The sequence below is a fragment of the Panulirus ornatus genome, chromosome 2, assembly GCF_036320965.1.
Source record: "Panulirus ornatus isolate Po-2019 chromosome 2, ASM3632096v1, whole genome shotgun sequence".
NCBI classification, from domain to species: Eukaryota; Metazoa; Arthropoda; class Malacostraca; order Decapoda; family Palinuridae; genus Panulirus; species Panulirus ornatus.
The window spans coordinates 76,632,233-76,647,053 of NC_092225.1; the positions used below are offsets into that span (position 1 = coordinate 76,632,233).

At 41.0% G+C, this 14,821-nt stretch overlaps 1 protein-coding gene across 1 annotated transcript in view; it reads left to right on the forward strand.

Moving 5' to 3' along the window:
* Positions 1-2,617: 2,617 nt before the first annotated feature.
* Positions 2,618-14,821, forward strand: part of LOC139757347 (uncharacterized) — a 47,549-nt gene continuing 35,345 nt past the window's right edge. Inside the window, exon 1 of the mRNA XM_071677773.1 lies at positions 2,618-2,742. The gene's annotated coding sequence lies outside the window, so the exon portion shown is untranslated. The remainder of the gene's footprint in view (positions 2,743-14,821) is intronic.

A 14,821-nucleotide genomic window follows, 5' to 3' on the forward strand; every position in this document is an offset into this window, starting at 1 on the left:
TGAATCCCTCTTCAGCTATCATTTCCTCAAGCATCTTGAATCTCACAGTCTTCTCTCGCATTACCAGTATAGCTTCCGCAAGGTGAGATCCGCTGGTGATTTTCTTTCCTGTGTTATTAATATCTGGTCATCATCACAGAAAGATTTTGGGCAGCCTTGTGTAGTTGCCCTTGACATATCCAAGGCTTTTGACAGGTTGTGGCATTGGAGTCTCATCTCCAAGCTCCCCTTTATTTGTTTCCTTCCCTTGCTTTGTTCCCTCATATCTAGCTATCTCTCTGGCAGATCTGTCTCTGTGGTTGTTGATGGATTAGCCTCTGCCCATTTCTCCATCAGCAGTGGTGTCCCTCAAGGTTCTGTCCTGTCCTATACACTTTTCTGCTTTTATCAACGATTTCCTTTCCTCCACAAATAATCCAGATGCACTCACACACTGATGACTCAACACTGCATTTCTCTACGTCATTCATTTCTGCTACCTCGTCTCTCACTCAATCTGCATGTCTTCTTGACACACCTTCCTCAATAAACTCAGACTTGGACGTGATATCTCATTGGTCAGACGAAATCTGGTTAAGTTGAATGCTTCCAAGACCCAGTTTGTAATCATCTTTCCATCGAAAATTACTTACAACTTTCTCACCTTTGACGGTTGTGCAATGCCATCTATTGACTTAATGGACATACTTGGTATTGCTATAATATCCGTTATTTCAGAAACCTCACAATACGGAAGTAACTGTCTGCTGCTAACAAACTGGGAGTCCTGTTTTGGTGTCGAAATTTCTTTTCTACCAAACAGTTGTTCTGTTGGTGCAAAGGACTGATTCGTCCTTGTATGGGATACTGCTCACACTTCTGGGGTGGTTCTATCTCTACAACTCAGCTAGACAGTTGAGTCGAGATCGTTCTGACTTATCATCTCTCCCAGGCTGACTTTACAACTTAATCCACTTGCCCTACGCCGCAATATTGATTCACTTTCCCCTCTTCTTTAGGTATCATTTTTGTCCCCGAGAGCTGGCTGCTTGTGCGTCCCCACCAATAGTTAGACCGCACAATATTCGGCAAGCTGCTGCGTCACGCGATTACTAAGTGTCCCTTGGCAACTCAATGGTGGGCTGTTTTGATAACTGTTTCTTTCCTTACACCCCAATGCTCTGGAACTCTCTATCCCCTCATGTCTTTCCTAATAACTATGACCTGGCACATTTTAAAAGACAGGCTTTTCACTTCCTTCAAAATTCTCAAATACTTTCCTTTGTCTGTTCCTTTTTCTTTTCATTAACCTCACCATATTTCAATCAAGGCCCGGCCTTGATGTGGACTTTTGTCCGTGACTAGAGCCTCCACCGTAAAAAAAGAAAAACATACAGAAACCTTTGAACATTGGACATCATCCTTAGAAAAGTGGATACTACATCACTGACACAATATTTCTAGATTAGCAGATGGCATTCGACACTGTCGCCAGCAAAAGTATAATCCAGTAATTGAAAGCATAGGGTGTTTAGGGCAGAGTAGTGAGTTGGAGTGAGAGATTTCTAAATGAATACTTAGTTTCGGCACTTGGACAGAGTTGGGGTTAGAATTGGGTACACATCTGAGTGCCATATGGCTTGAGTTGGGCTAGAATTGTGTAATCGTCTGATTGCCATAAGGATGTGTTTTGAGATAACACCAAAATTTGGAACAGCATTAAGAACATCACAGTCAAGTGTTCTTCAGGACGACGTTATGAGATCCGTAAGCAAAACTTTCAGCCGGAGAGATAGAAAAGAATTTGAGATTTTGTATAAGATATCCATCAATTCATACCTTGAATATTGTATGCACCTGGTTATCGAAAAATAAGAGGAATGTTGCTTTTTGGAAAATATTTAACGTGGAGCCATCAAGCTTGTTCTCGGACTACAAAACTATACACTCTAGGAGAGGTTTAAGGTGTTGAAGCCAACAATTAATTACACGAGAAGAGGAGGATTACATGAAATCTAATAGACATGCAATACTTTAACAGGTAGAGAAAATTGATCGCACAACTTTCTTCAAACTAGCAAAACTACCATCGTTTGGAGAAAATACATGGAAATTATACGAAACTAATTTGCAGTTGAGAAAAAATAATAAAATTTTGCATGTGAAACTGACTCCCACAACATGAGACAGATACCAGTACCACGAATATGTTTAAAGAAATATTTGATATAAGTAAGTATTAGGACTGGCTTATACAAACTCAATTCACGAGGCCGGCGATGTGAAGTTATAATCAGTACAAACAGATAAGATTTGAAAAAAAAAAACTTTAGGTGTTTATCATAGTTACTCTACGATCATACACACTTAATTACATGTGGAACTTTTCTTACATGTGTGATCGTTTTTGACTTCATACATTCATCAGAAGCTTAATCAACTTATAAGAATCGTGAGATTTCAGCTGTGCTGACTTCTGAAGGAATCAATCGTTCGGACAGTTTTTTTTTATCATTATTCCGAATTTATGAATTTGGAACATTATACTTTTATTATATATTCACGGAATGAAAATAGTGTCTTAATTATTCATGCAAATTGATTACTCTAATTATCCCAGTAATGTTTTTGGCAAAGAAATTGAATGTGTCGATGTCTTCCAAGAAAACGGACGCCTTGTTGACAAAATTTAAATCACCCTAGTTGGTGATTCCAGGAGCTATGTGCATGAGATTCTCGAGGCTGGAGATTTCATATAGTCCAGTAAGTTGAAAAGAAAGATTTTGAGATGTTTTCGTCTTGATAAAAGTTTAAGTATAGTTTTAGTTAAGGGGCACCTTAGAAATAACTCATGGATTTGGAAGTATCGCGTAACAGTAAACTTGTACTTAGTGGAAAGGATTTAGACTGGAGGGGGGCACGATGTGATTTCGAGCATCATATATATGAAATTGAAATAGATAGTGATGGTTTGGGGAGTGGGAGGATGGATATGATGATCTGGGAAAGTATGTGGTAAATGTAGCAAACACTTTTAAATGTCAGCTTATAAAACCTTTACCTAACTTCTCAAAGACAGCTAAGTTTATGATATTGTCGATATATTTTGAAAATAAGTGAATATTATCATGTCATTTGCATTTAACTTCTGGGACGTTTAATGAATAACTTGAAAAAATGTGAATCTTGCGAAGTCAGTTGCATTTGAATTATGGAATATTTGATAGCTGTGTTTAATGTTCCCCGAGAGTATTTACTTTGTACAGTGGCATAAAACCAGTATCACAGAAGGAGGATGACAATGTCTTTGGAGTATTTTGAGTACTTTATCAAATATTAAAGTAAATCTAGGCCTCTTTATGAGGTTCTGTTGATTTGCATCCTCGGAATACCCACCCCCATACACAATGTATATACATACACGTCCACACACGCAAATATACATACCTATACATCTCAATGTACACATATATGTACACACACAGACACATACATATATACCCATGCACACAATTCACACTGTCTGCCTTTATTCATTCCCATCGCCACCTCGCCACACATGGAATACCATCCCCCTCCCCCCTCATGTGTGCGAGGTAGCACTAGGAAAAGACAACGAAGGCCCCATTCGTTCACATTCAGTCTCTAGCTGTCATGCAATAATGCCCGAAACCACAGCTCCCTTTCCACATCCAGGCCCCACACAACTTTCCATGGTTTACCCCAGACGCTTCACATGCCCTGATTCAATCCACTGACAGCTCGTCAACCCCGGTATACCACATCGATCCAATTCACTCTATTCCTTGCCGTCCTTTCACCCTCCTGCATGTTCAGGCCCAGATCACACAAAATCTTTTTCACTCCATCTTTCCACCTCCAATTTGGTCTCCCACTTCTCCTCGTTCCCTCCACCTCCGACACATATGTCCTCTTGGTCAATCTTTCCTCACTCATTCTCTCCATGTGCCCAAACCATTACAAAACACCCTCTTCTGCTGTCTCAACCACGCTCTTTTTATTTCCACACATCTCTCTTACCCTTACATTACTTACTCGATCAAACCACCTCACACCACACATTGTCCTCAAACATCTCATTTCCAGCACATCCACCCTCCTGCGCACAACTCTATCCATAGCCCACGCCTCGCAACCATACAACATTGTTGGAACCACTATTCCCTCAAACATACCCATTTTTGCTTTCCGAGATAATGTTCTCGACTTCCACACATTCTTCAAGGCTCCCAGGATTTTCGCCCCCTCCCCCACCCTATGATTCACTTTCGCTTCCATGGTTCCATCCGCTGCCAGATCCACTCCCAGATATCTAAAACACTTTACTTCCTCCAGTTTTTCTCCATTCAAACTTACCTCCCAGTTGACTTGACCCTCAACCCTACTGTACCTAATAACCTTGCTCTTATTCACATTTACTCTTAACTTTCTTCTTTCACACACTTTACCAAACTCAGTCACCAGCTTCTGCAGTTTCTCACATGAATCAGCCACCAACGCTGTATCATCAGCGAACAACAACTGACTCACTTCCCAAGCTCTCTCATCCACAACAGACTTCATACTTGCCCCTCTTTCCAAAACTCTTGCATTCACCTCCCGAACATGTATATATATATATATGTATATATATATATGGAAGAAGTAAAGTATTTTAGATATCTGTCAGTGGATCTGGCAGTGGATGGAACCATGGAAGCAGAAGTGGATCATAGGGTGGGGGAGGGGGCAAAAATTCTGGGAGCCTTGAAGAATGTGTGGAAGTCGAGAACATTATCTCGGAAAGCAAAAATGGGTATGTTTGAAGGAATAGTGGTTCCAACAATGTTGTATGGTTGTGAGGCGTGGGCTATAGATAGAGTTGTGCGCAGGAGGATGGATGTGCTGGAAATGAGATGTTTGAGGACAATGTGTGGTGTGAGGTGGTTTGATCGAGTAAGTAACGAAGGGTAAGAGAGATGTGTGGAAATAAAAAGAGCATGGTTGAGAGAGCAGAAGAGGGTGTTTTGAAATGGTTTGGGCACATGGAGAGAATGAGTGAGGAAAGATTGACCAAGAGGATATATGTGTCGGAGGTGGAGGGAACGAGGAGAAGTGGGAGACCAAATTGAAGGTGGAAAGATGGAGTGAAAAAGATTTTGTGTGATCGGGGCCTGAACAAGCAGGAGGGAGAAAGGAGGGTAAGGAATAGAGTGAATTGGATCGATGTGGTATACCGGGGTTGACGAGCTGTCAGTGGATTGAATCAGGGCATGTGAAGCGTCTGGGGTAAACCATGGAAAGCTGTGTAGTTATGTATATTTGCGTGTGTGGACGTATGTATATACATGTGTATGGGGGTGGGTTGGGCCATTTCTTTCGTCTGTTTCCTTGCGCAGATATAGGGTGTTTTGGTCGAAGTGGTGTGCAAAGTGAGAGGGTTAGGGAAAATGATTTGGTAAACAGAGAAGAGGTAGTAAAAGCTTTGCGGAAGATGAAAGCCGGCAAGGCAGCAGGTTTGGATAGTATTGCAGTGGAATTTATTAAAAAAGGGGGTGACTGTATTGTTGACTGGTTGGTAAGGTTATTTAATGTATGTATGACTCACGGTGAGGTGCCTGAGGATTGGCGGAATTCGTGCATAGTGCCATTGTACAAAGGCAAAGGGGATAAGAGTGAGTGCTCAAATTACAGAGGTATAAGTTTGTTGAGTATTCCTGGTAAATTATATGGGAGGGTATTGATTGAGAGGGTGAAGGCATGTACAGAGCATCAGATTGGGGAAGAGCAGTGTGGTTTCAGAAGTGGTAGAGGATGTGTGGATCAGGTGTTTGCTTTGAAGAATGTATGTGAGAAATACTTAGAAAAGCAAATGGATTTGTATGTAGCATTTATGGATCTGGAGAAGGCATATGATAGAGTTGATAGAGATGCTCTGTGGAAGGTATTAAGAATATATGGTGTGGGAGGCAAGTTGTTAGAAGCAGTGAAAAGTTTTTATCGAGGATGTAAGGCATGTGTACGTGTAGGAAGAGAGGAAAGTGATTGGTTCTCAGTGAATGTAGGTTTGCGGCAGGGGTGTGTGATGTCTCCATGGTTGTTTAATTTGTTTATGGATGGGGTTGTTAGGGAGGTGAATGCAAGAGTTTTGGAAAGAGGGGCAAGTATGAAGTCTGTTGGGGATGAGAGAGCTTGGGAAGTGAGTCAGTTGTTGTTCGCTGATGATACAGCGCTGGTGGCTGATTCATGTGAGAAACTGCCGAAGCTGGTGACTGAGTTTGGTAAAGTGTGTGAAAGAAGAAAGTTAAGAGTAAATGTGAATAAGAGCAAGGTTATTAGGTACAGTAGGGTTGAGGGTCAAGTCAATTGGGAGGTGAGTTTGCATGGAGAAAAACTGGAGGAAGTGAAGTGTTTTAGATATCTGGGAGTGGATCTGGCAGCGGATGGAACCATGGAAGGGGAAGTGGATCATAGGGTGGGGGAGGGGGCGAAAATTCTGGGAGCCTTGAAGAATGTGTGGAAGTCGAGAACATTATCTCGGAAAGCAAAAATGGGTATGTTTGAAGGAATAGTGGTTCCAACAATGTTGTATGGTTGCGAGGCGTGGGCTATGGATAGAGTTGTGCGCAGGAGGATGGATGTGCTGGAAATGAGATGTTTGAGGACAATGTGTGGTGTGAGGTGGTTTGATCGAGTAAGTAACGTAAGGGTAAGAGAGATGTGTGGAAATAAAAAGAGCGTGGTTGAGAGAGCAGAAGAGGGTGTTTTGAAATGGTTTGGGCACATGGAGAGAATGAGTGAGGAAAGATTGACCAAGAGGATATATGTGTCGGAGGTGGAGGGAACGAGGAGAAGAGGGAGACCAAATTGGAGGTGGAAAGATGGAGTGAAAAAGATTTTGTGTGATCGGGGCCTGAACATGCAGGAGGGTGAAAGGAGGGCAAGGAATAGAGTGAATTGGAGCGATGTGGTATACCGGGGTTGACGTGCTGTCAGTGGATTGAATCAGGGCATGTGAAGCGTCTGGGGTAAACCATGGAAAGCTGTGTAGGTATGTATATTTGCGTGTGTGGACGTATGTATATACATGTGTATGGGGGTGGGTTGGGCCATTTCTTTCGTCTGTTTCCTTGCGCTACCTCGCAAACGCGGGAGACAGCGACAAAGAAAAAAAATATATATATATATATATATATATATATATATATATATATATATATATATATATATATATATATATATATGTATATATATATATATACTGTACATGCATTTTGCCAAATAAACTACTCAAACTGTACTTGTGTTTCACTTGGTTTTGTCTCTTGTTACCTGATCATCATACCCCTTATATAACTTTCATAGGGAAAATTATGACACAAATCACTGGTCATTGTCTAAGTCATTTGTACTAAATATAAAGACTCCATTATTACGCTGTTCATCCAAACCCTTTTTTTTCACCTCTAAACCATACCAAAGTCTGTTTTAGTTATGCACTAAAACCTTCTTTGGGAAATGGCTGCTTATGTTTAAGGTTTTTTTTCATACTATTCGCCATTTCCTGCATTAGCGAGGTAGCGTTAAGAACAGAGGACTGGGCCTTTGAGGGAATATCCTCCCCTGGCCCTCTTCTCTATTCCCTCTTTTGGAAAATAAAAAAAAATGAGAGGGGAGGATTTCCAGCCCCCTGCTCCCTTCCCTTTTAGTCGCCTTCTATGACACAGGGAATACGTGGGAAGTATTCTTTCTCCCCTGTCCCCAGGGATAAAAGGTATTTTATATAATTTGTAGTGATCAGAGAACTACCATTGGCATCCCATCTTTCTTTTTCTCTATCATATTGAGTGATGCTGTATTAAGTAAGGTGAAGTAAAGTAGCACTAGATGCATTATGGATTTTTATAAGTACATATGAATGGATTCCTTATATAAAGATAGAGCGTATGTATATCATTGAAAATGTGGGGTTGATTAATGTAAAAGTAGGTAATATATTTGTTAAAAACTAAAAGTTTTTAGGAAAACCTCACCAAACCTCCTTAGCAGTGAAGATTTATCTTCATGGTCAGTATTCTAGTTGATATATACCAGTAACAGTATTCAGTATTCTAGTTGAAATATACCAGTCACTCTCATGAAAATATACAGCCAACATGGTTCTGATGTCAACAAACAGATGGTGGACAGAATGGCCTTTTAACCCTCAGCAGGAGACAGTTATACCATAATGTTAACGTGTATCTGTTATTATTTCTGCAAGTGCATATTGCAAGTGCATTTCTTACTGTTGTATTACCAGTAATTAACCCCACTTTTTCCATCTAATAAACACACAGATATACATAGAAATGGATATCCATACATAAACATATCAACATATACATACATAAATACTTCCCACATACCTCCTGCGTGTCGTAGAGGGCGACTAAAAGGGGAGGGAGCGGGGTGCTGGAAGTCCTCCCCTCCCCCTTTTTTTTCCCCCAAAGAAGGAACAGAGAAGGGGGCCAAGTGAGAATTTTTCCTCAAAAGCTCAGTCCTCTGTTCTTAACACTACCTCACTAATGTATATATATATATATATGTATATATGTATATATGCATATGATAGAGTTGATAGAGATGCTCTGTGGAAGGTATTAAGAATATATGGTGTGGGAGGAAAGTTGTTAGAAGCAGTGAAAAGTTTTTATCGAGGATGTAAGGCATGTGTACGTGTAGGAAGAGAGGAAAGTGATTGGTTCTCAGTGAATGTAGGTTTGCGGCAGGGGTGTGTGATGTCTCCATGGTTGTTTAATTTGTTTATGGATGGGGTTGTTAGGGAGGTGAATGCAAGAGTTTTGGAAAGAGGGGCAAGTATGAAGTCTGTTGGGGATGAGAGAGCTTGGGAAGTGAGTCAGTTGTTGTTCGCTGATGATACAGCGCTGGTAGCTGATTCATCTGAGAAACTGCAGAAGCTGGTGACTGAGTTTGGTAAAGTGTGTGGAAGAAGAAAGTTAAGAGTAAATGTGAATAAGAGCAAGGTTATTAGGTACAGTAGGGTTGAGGGTCAAGTCAATTGGGAGGTGAGTTTGAATGGAGAAAAACTGGAGGAAGTGAAGTGTTTTAGATATCTGGGAGTGGATCTGGCAGCGGATGGAACCATGGAAGCGGAAGTGGATCATAGGGTGGGGGAGGGGGCGAAAATTCTGGGGGCCTTGAAGAATGTGTGGAAGTCGAGAACATTATCTCGGAAAGCAAAAATGGGTATGTTTGAAGGAATAGTGGTTCCAACAATGTTGTATGGTTGCGAGGCGTGGGCTATGGATAGAGTTGTGCGCAGGAGGATGGATGTGCTGGAAATGAGATGTTTGAGGACAATGTGTGGTGTGAGGTGGTTTGATCGAGTAACGTAAGGGTAAGAGAGATGTGTGGAAATAAAAAGAGCGTGGTTGAGAGAGCAGAAGAGAGTGTTTTGAAGTGGTTTGGGCACATGGAGAGAATGAGTGAGGAAAGATTGACCAAGAGGATATATGTGTCGGAGGTGGAGGGAACGAGGAGAAGGGGGAGGCCAAATTGGAGGTGGAAAGATGGAGTGAAAAAGATTTTGTGTGATCGGGGCCTGAACATGCAGGAGGGTGAAAGGAGGGCAAGGAATAGAGTGAATTGGAGCGATGTGGTATACCGGGGTTGACATGCTGTCAGTGGATTGAATCAAGGCATGTGAAGCGTCTGGGGTAAACCATGGAAAGCTGTGTAGGTATGTATATTTGCGTGTGTGGACGTATGTATATACATGTGTATGGGGGGGGTTGAGCCATTTCTTTCGTCTGTTTCCTTGCGCTACCTCGCAAACGCAGGAGACAGCGACAAAGTATAATAAAAATAAATAAATATGTATATATATATATATATATATATATATATATATATATATATATATATATATATATATATATATATATATATGGTAAACAGAGAAGAGGTAGTAAAAGCTTTGCGGAAGATGAAAGCCGGCAAGGCAGCAGGTTTGGATGGTATTGCAGTGGAATTTATTTAAAAAGGGGGTGACTGTATTGTTGACTGGTTGGTAAGGTTATTTAATGTATGTATGACTCATGGTGAGGTGCCTGAGGATTGGCGGAATGCGTGTATAGTGCCATTGTACAAAGGCAAAGGGGATAAGAGTGAATGCTCAAATTACAGAGGTATAAGTTTGTTGAGTATTCCTGGTAAATTATATGGGAGGGTATTGATTGAGAGGATGAAGGCATGTACAGAGCATCAGATTGGGGAAGAGCAGTGTGGTTTCAGAAGTGGTAGAGGATGTGTGGATCAGGTGTTTGCTTTGAAGAATGTATGTGAGAAATACTTAGAAAAGCAAATGGATTTGTATGTAGCATTTATGGATCTGGAGAAGGCATATGATAGAGTTGATAGAGATGCTCTGTGGAAAGTATTAAGAATATATGGTGTGGGAGGCAAGTTGTTAGAAGCAGTGAAAAGTTTTTATCGAGGATGTAAGGCATGTGTACGTGTAGGAAGAGAGGAAAGTGATTGGTTCTCAGTGAATGTAGGTTTGCAGCAGGGGTGTGTGATGTCTCCATGGTTGTTTAATTTGTTTATGGATGGGGTTGTTAGGGAGGTGAATGCAAGAGTTTTGGAAAGAGGGGCAAGTATGAAGTCTGTTGGGATGAGAGAGCTTGGGAAGTGAGTCAGTTGTTGTTCGCTGATGATACAGCGCTGGTAGCTGATTCATGTGAGAAACTGCAGAAGCTGGTGACTGAGTTTGATAAAGTGTGTGAAAGAAGAAAGTTAAGAGTAAATGCGAATAAGAGCAAGGTTATTAGGTACAGTAGGGTTGAGGGTCAAGTCATTTGGGAGGTAAGTTTGAATGGAGAAAAACTGGAGGAAGTAAAGTGTTTTAGATATCTGGGAGTGGATTTGGCAGCGGATGGAACCATGGAAGCGGAAGTGAATCATAGGGTGGGGGAGGGGGCGAAAATCCTGGGAGCCTTGAAGAATGTGTGGAAGTCGAGAACATTATCTCGGAAAGCAAAAATGGGTATGTTTGAAGGAATAGTGGTTCCAACAATGTTGTATGGTTGCGAGGCGTGGGCTATGGATAGAGTTGTGCGCAGGAGGGTGGATGTGCTGGAAATGAGATGTTTGAGGACAATGTGTGGTGTGAGGTGGTTTGATCGAGTAAGTAATGTAAGGGTAAGAGAGATGTGTTGAAATAAAAAGAGCGTGGTTGAGAGAACAGAAGAGGGTGTTTTGAAATGTTTGGGCACATGGAGAGAATGAGTGAGGAAAGATTGACCAAGAGGATATATGTGTCGGAGGTGGAGGGAATGACTAGAAGTGGGAGACCAAATTGGAGGTGGAAAGATGGAGTGAAAAAGATTTTGTGTGATCGGGGGCTGAACATGCAGGAGGGTGAAAGGAGGGCAAGGAATAGAGTGAATTGGAGCGATGTGGTATACCGGGGTTGACGTGCTGTCAGTGGATTGAATCGGGGCATGTGAAGCGTCTGGGGTAAACCATGGAAAGCTGTGTAGGTATGTATATTTGCGTGTGTGGACGTATGTATATACATGTGTATGGGGGTGGGTTGGGCCATTTCTTTCGTCTGTTTCCTTGCGCTACCTCGCAAACGCGGGAGACAGCGACAAAGAAAAAAAATATATATATATATATATATATATATATATATATATATATATATATATATATATATATATATATATATATATATGTATATATATATATATACTGTACATGCATTTTGCCAAATAAACTACTCAAACTGTACTTGTGTTTCACTTGGTTTTGTCTCTTGTTACCTGATCATCATACCCCTTATATAACTTTCATAGGGAAAATTATGACACAAATCACTGGTCATTGTCTAAGTCATTTGTACTAAATATAAAGACTCCATTATTACGCTGTTCATCCAAACCCTTTTTTTTCACCTCTAAACCATACCAAAGTCTGTTTTAGTTATGCACTAAAACCTTCTTTGGGAAATGGCTGCTTATGTTTAAGGTTTTTTTTCATACTATTCGCCATTTCCTGCATTAGCGAGGTAGCGTTAAGAACAGAGGACTGGGCCTTTGAGGGAATATCCTCCCCTGGCCCTCTTCTCTATTCCCTCTTTTGGAAAATAAAAAAAAATGAGAGGGGAGGATTTCCAGCCCCCTGCTCCCTTCCCTTTTAGTCGCCTTCTATGACACAGGGAATACGTGGGAAGTATTCTTTCTCCCCTGTCCCCAGGGATAAAAGGTATTTTATATAATTTGTAGTGATCAGAGAACTACCATTGGCATCCCATCTTTCTTTTTCTCTATCATATTGAGTGATGCTGTATTAAGTAAGGTGAAGTAAAGTAGCACTAGATGCATTATGGATTTTTATAAGTACATATGAATGGATTCCTTATATAAAGATAGAGCGTATGTATATCATTGAAAATGTGGGGTTGATTAATGTAAAAGTAGGTAATATATTTGTTAAAAACTAAAAGTTTTTAGGAAAACCTCACCAAACCTCCTTAGCAGTGAAGATTTATCTTCATGGTCAGTATTCTAGTTGATATATACCAGTAACAGTATTCAGTATTCTAGTTGAAATATACCAGTCACTCTCATGAAAATATACAGCCAACATGGTTCTGATGTCAACAAACAGATGGTGGACAGAATGGCCTTTTAACCCTCAGCAGGAGACAGTTATACCATAATGTTAACGTGTATCTGTTATTATTTCTGCAAGTGCATATTGCAAGTGCATTTCTTACTGTTGTATTACCAGTAATTAACCCCACTTTTTCCATCTAATAAACACACAGATATACATAGAAATGGATATCCATACATAAACATATCAACATATACATACATAAATACTTCCCACATACCTCCTGCGTGTCGTAGAGGGCGACTAAAAGGGGAGGGAGCGGGGTGCTGGAAGTCCTCCCCTCCCCCTTTTTTTTCCCCCAAAGAAGGAACAGAGAAGGGGGCCAAGTGAGAATTTTTCCTCAAAAGCTCAGTCCTCTGTTCTTAACACTACCTCACTAATGTATATATATATATATATGTATATATGTATATATGCATATGATAGAGTTGATAGAGATGCTCTGTGGAAGGTATTAAGAATATATGGTGTGGGAGGAAAGTTGTTAGAAGCAGTGAAAAGTTTTTATCGAGGATGTAAGGCATGTGTACGTGTAGGAAGAGAGGAAAGTGATTGGTTCTCAGTGAATGTAGGTTTGCGGCAGGGGTGTGTGATGTCTCCATGGTTGTTTAATTTGTTTATGGATGGGGTTGTTAGGGAGGTGAATGCAAGAGTTTTGGAAAGAGGGGCAAGTATGAAGTCTGTTGGGGATGAGAGAGCTTGGGAAGTGAGTCAGTTGTTGTTCGCTGATGATACAGCGCTGGTAGCTGATTCATCTGAGAAACTGCAGAAGCTGGTGACTGAGTTTGGTAAAGTGTGTGGAAGAAGAAAGTTAAGAGTAAATGTGAATAAGAGCAAGGTTATTAGGTACAGTAGGGTTGAGGGTCAAGTCAATTGGGAGGTGAGTTTGAATGGAGAAAAACTGGAGGAAGTGAAGTGTTTTAGATATCTGGGAGTGGATCTGGCAGCGGATGGAACCATGGAAGCGGAAGTGGATCATAGGGTGGGGGAGGGGGCGAAAATTCTGGGGGCCTTGAAGAATGTGTGGAAGTCGAGAACATTATCTCGGAAAGCAAAAATGGGTATGTTTGAAGGAATAGTGGTTCCAACAATGTTGTATGGTTGCGAGGCGTGGGCTATGGATAGAGTTGTGCGCAGGAGGATGGATGTGCTGGAAATGAGATGTTTGAGGACAATGTGTGGTGTGAGGTGGTTTGATCGAGTAACGTAAGGGTAAGAGAGATGTGTGGAAATAAAAAGAGCGTGGTTGAGAGAGCAGAAGAGAGTGTTTTGAAGTGGTTTGGGCACATGGAGAGAATGAGTGAGGAAAGATTGACCAAGAGGATATATGTGTCGGAGGTGGAGGGAACGAGGAGAAGGGGGAGGCCAAATTGGAGGTGGAAAGATGGAGTGAAAAAGATTTTGTGTGATCGGGGCCTGAACATGCAGGAGGGTGAAAGGAGGGCAAGGAATAGAGTGAATTGGAGCGATGTGGTATACCGGGGTTGACATGCTGTCAGTGGATTGAATCAAGGCATGTGAAGCGTCTGGGGTAAACCATGGAAAGCTGTGTAGGTATGTATATTTGCGTGTGTGGACGTATGTATATACATGTGTATGGGGGGGGTTGAGCCATTTCTTTCGTCTGTTTCCTTGCGCTACCTCGCAAACGCAGGAGACAGCGACAAAGTATAATAAAAATAAATAAATATGTATATATATATATATATATATATATATATATATATATATATATATATATATATATATATATATATATATATATATGGTAAACAGAGAAGAGGTAGTAAAAGCTTTGCGGAAGATGAAAGCCGGCAAGGCAGCAGGTTTGGATGGTATTGCAGTGGAATTTATTTAAAAAGGGGGTGACTGTATTGTTGACTGGTTGGTAAGGTTATTTAATGTATGTATGACTCATGGTGAGGTGCCTGAGGATTGGCGGAATGCGTGTATAGTGCCATTGTACAAAGGCAAAGGGGATAAGAGTGAATGCTCAAATTACAGAGGTATAAGTTTGTTGAGTATTCCTGGTAAATTATATGGGAGGGTATTGATTGAGAGGATGAAGGCATGTACAGAGCATCAGATTGGGGAAGAGCAGTGTGGTTTCAGAAGTGGTAGAGGATGTGTGGATCAGGTGTTTGCTTTGAAGAATGTA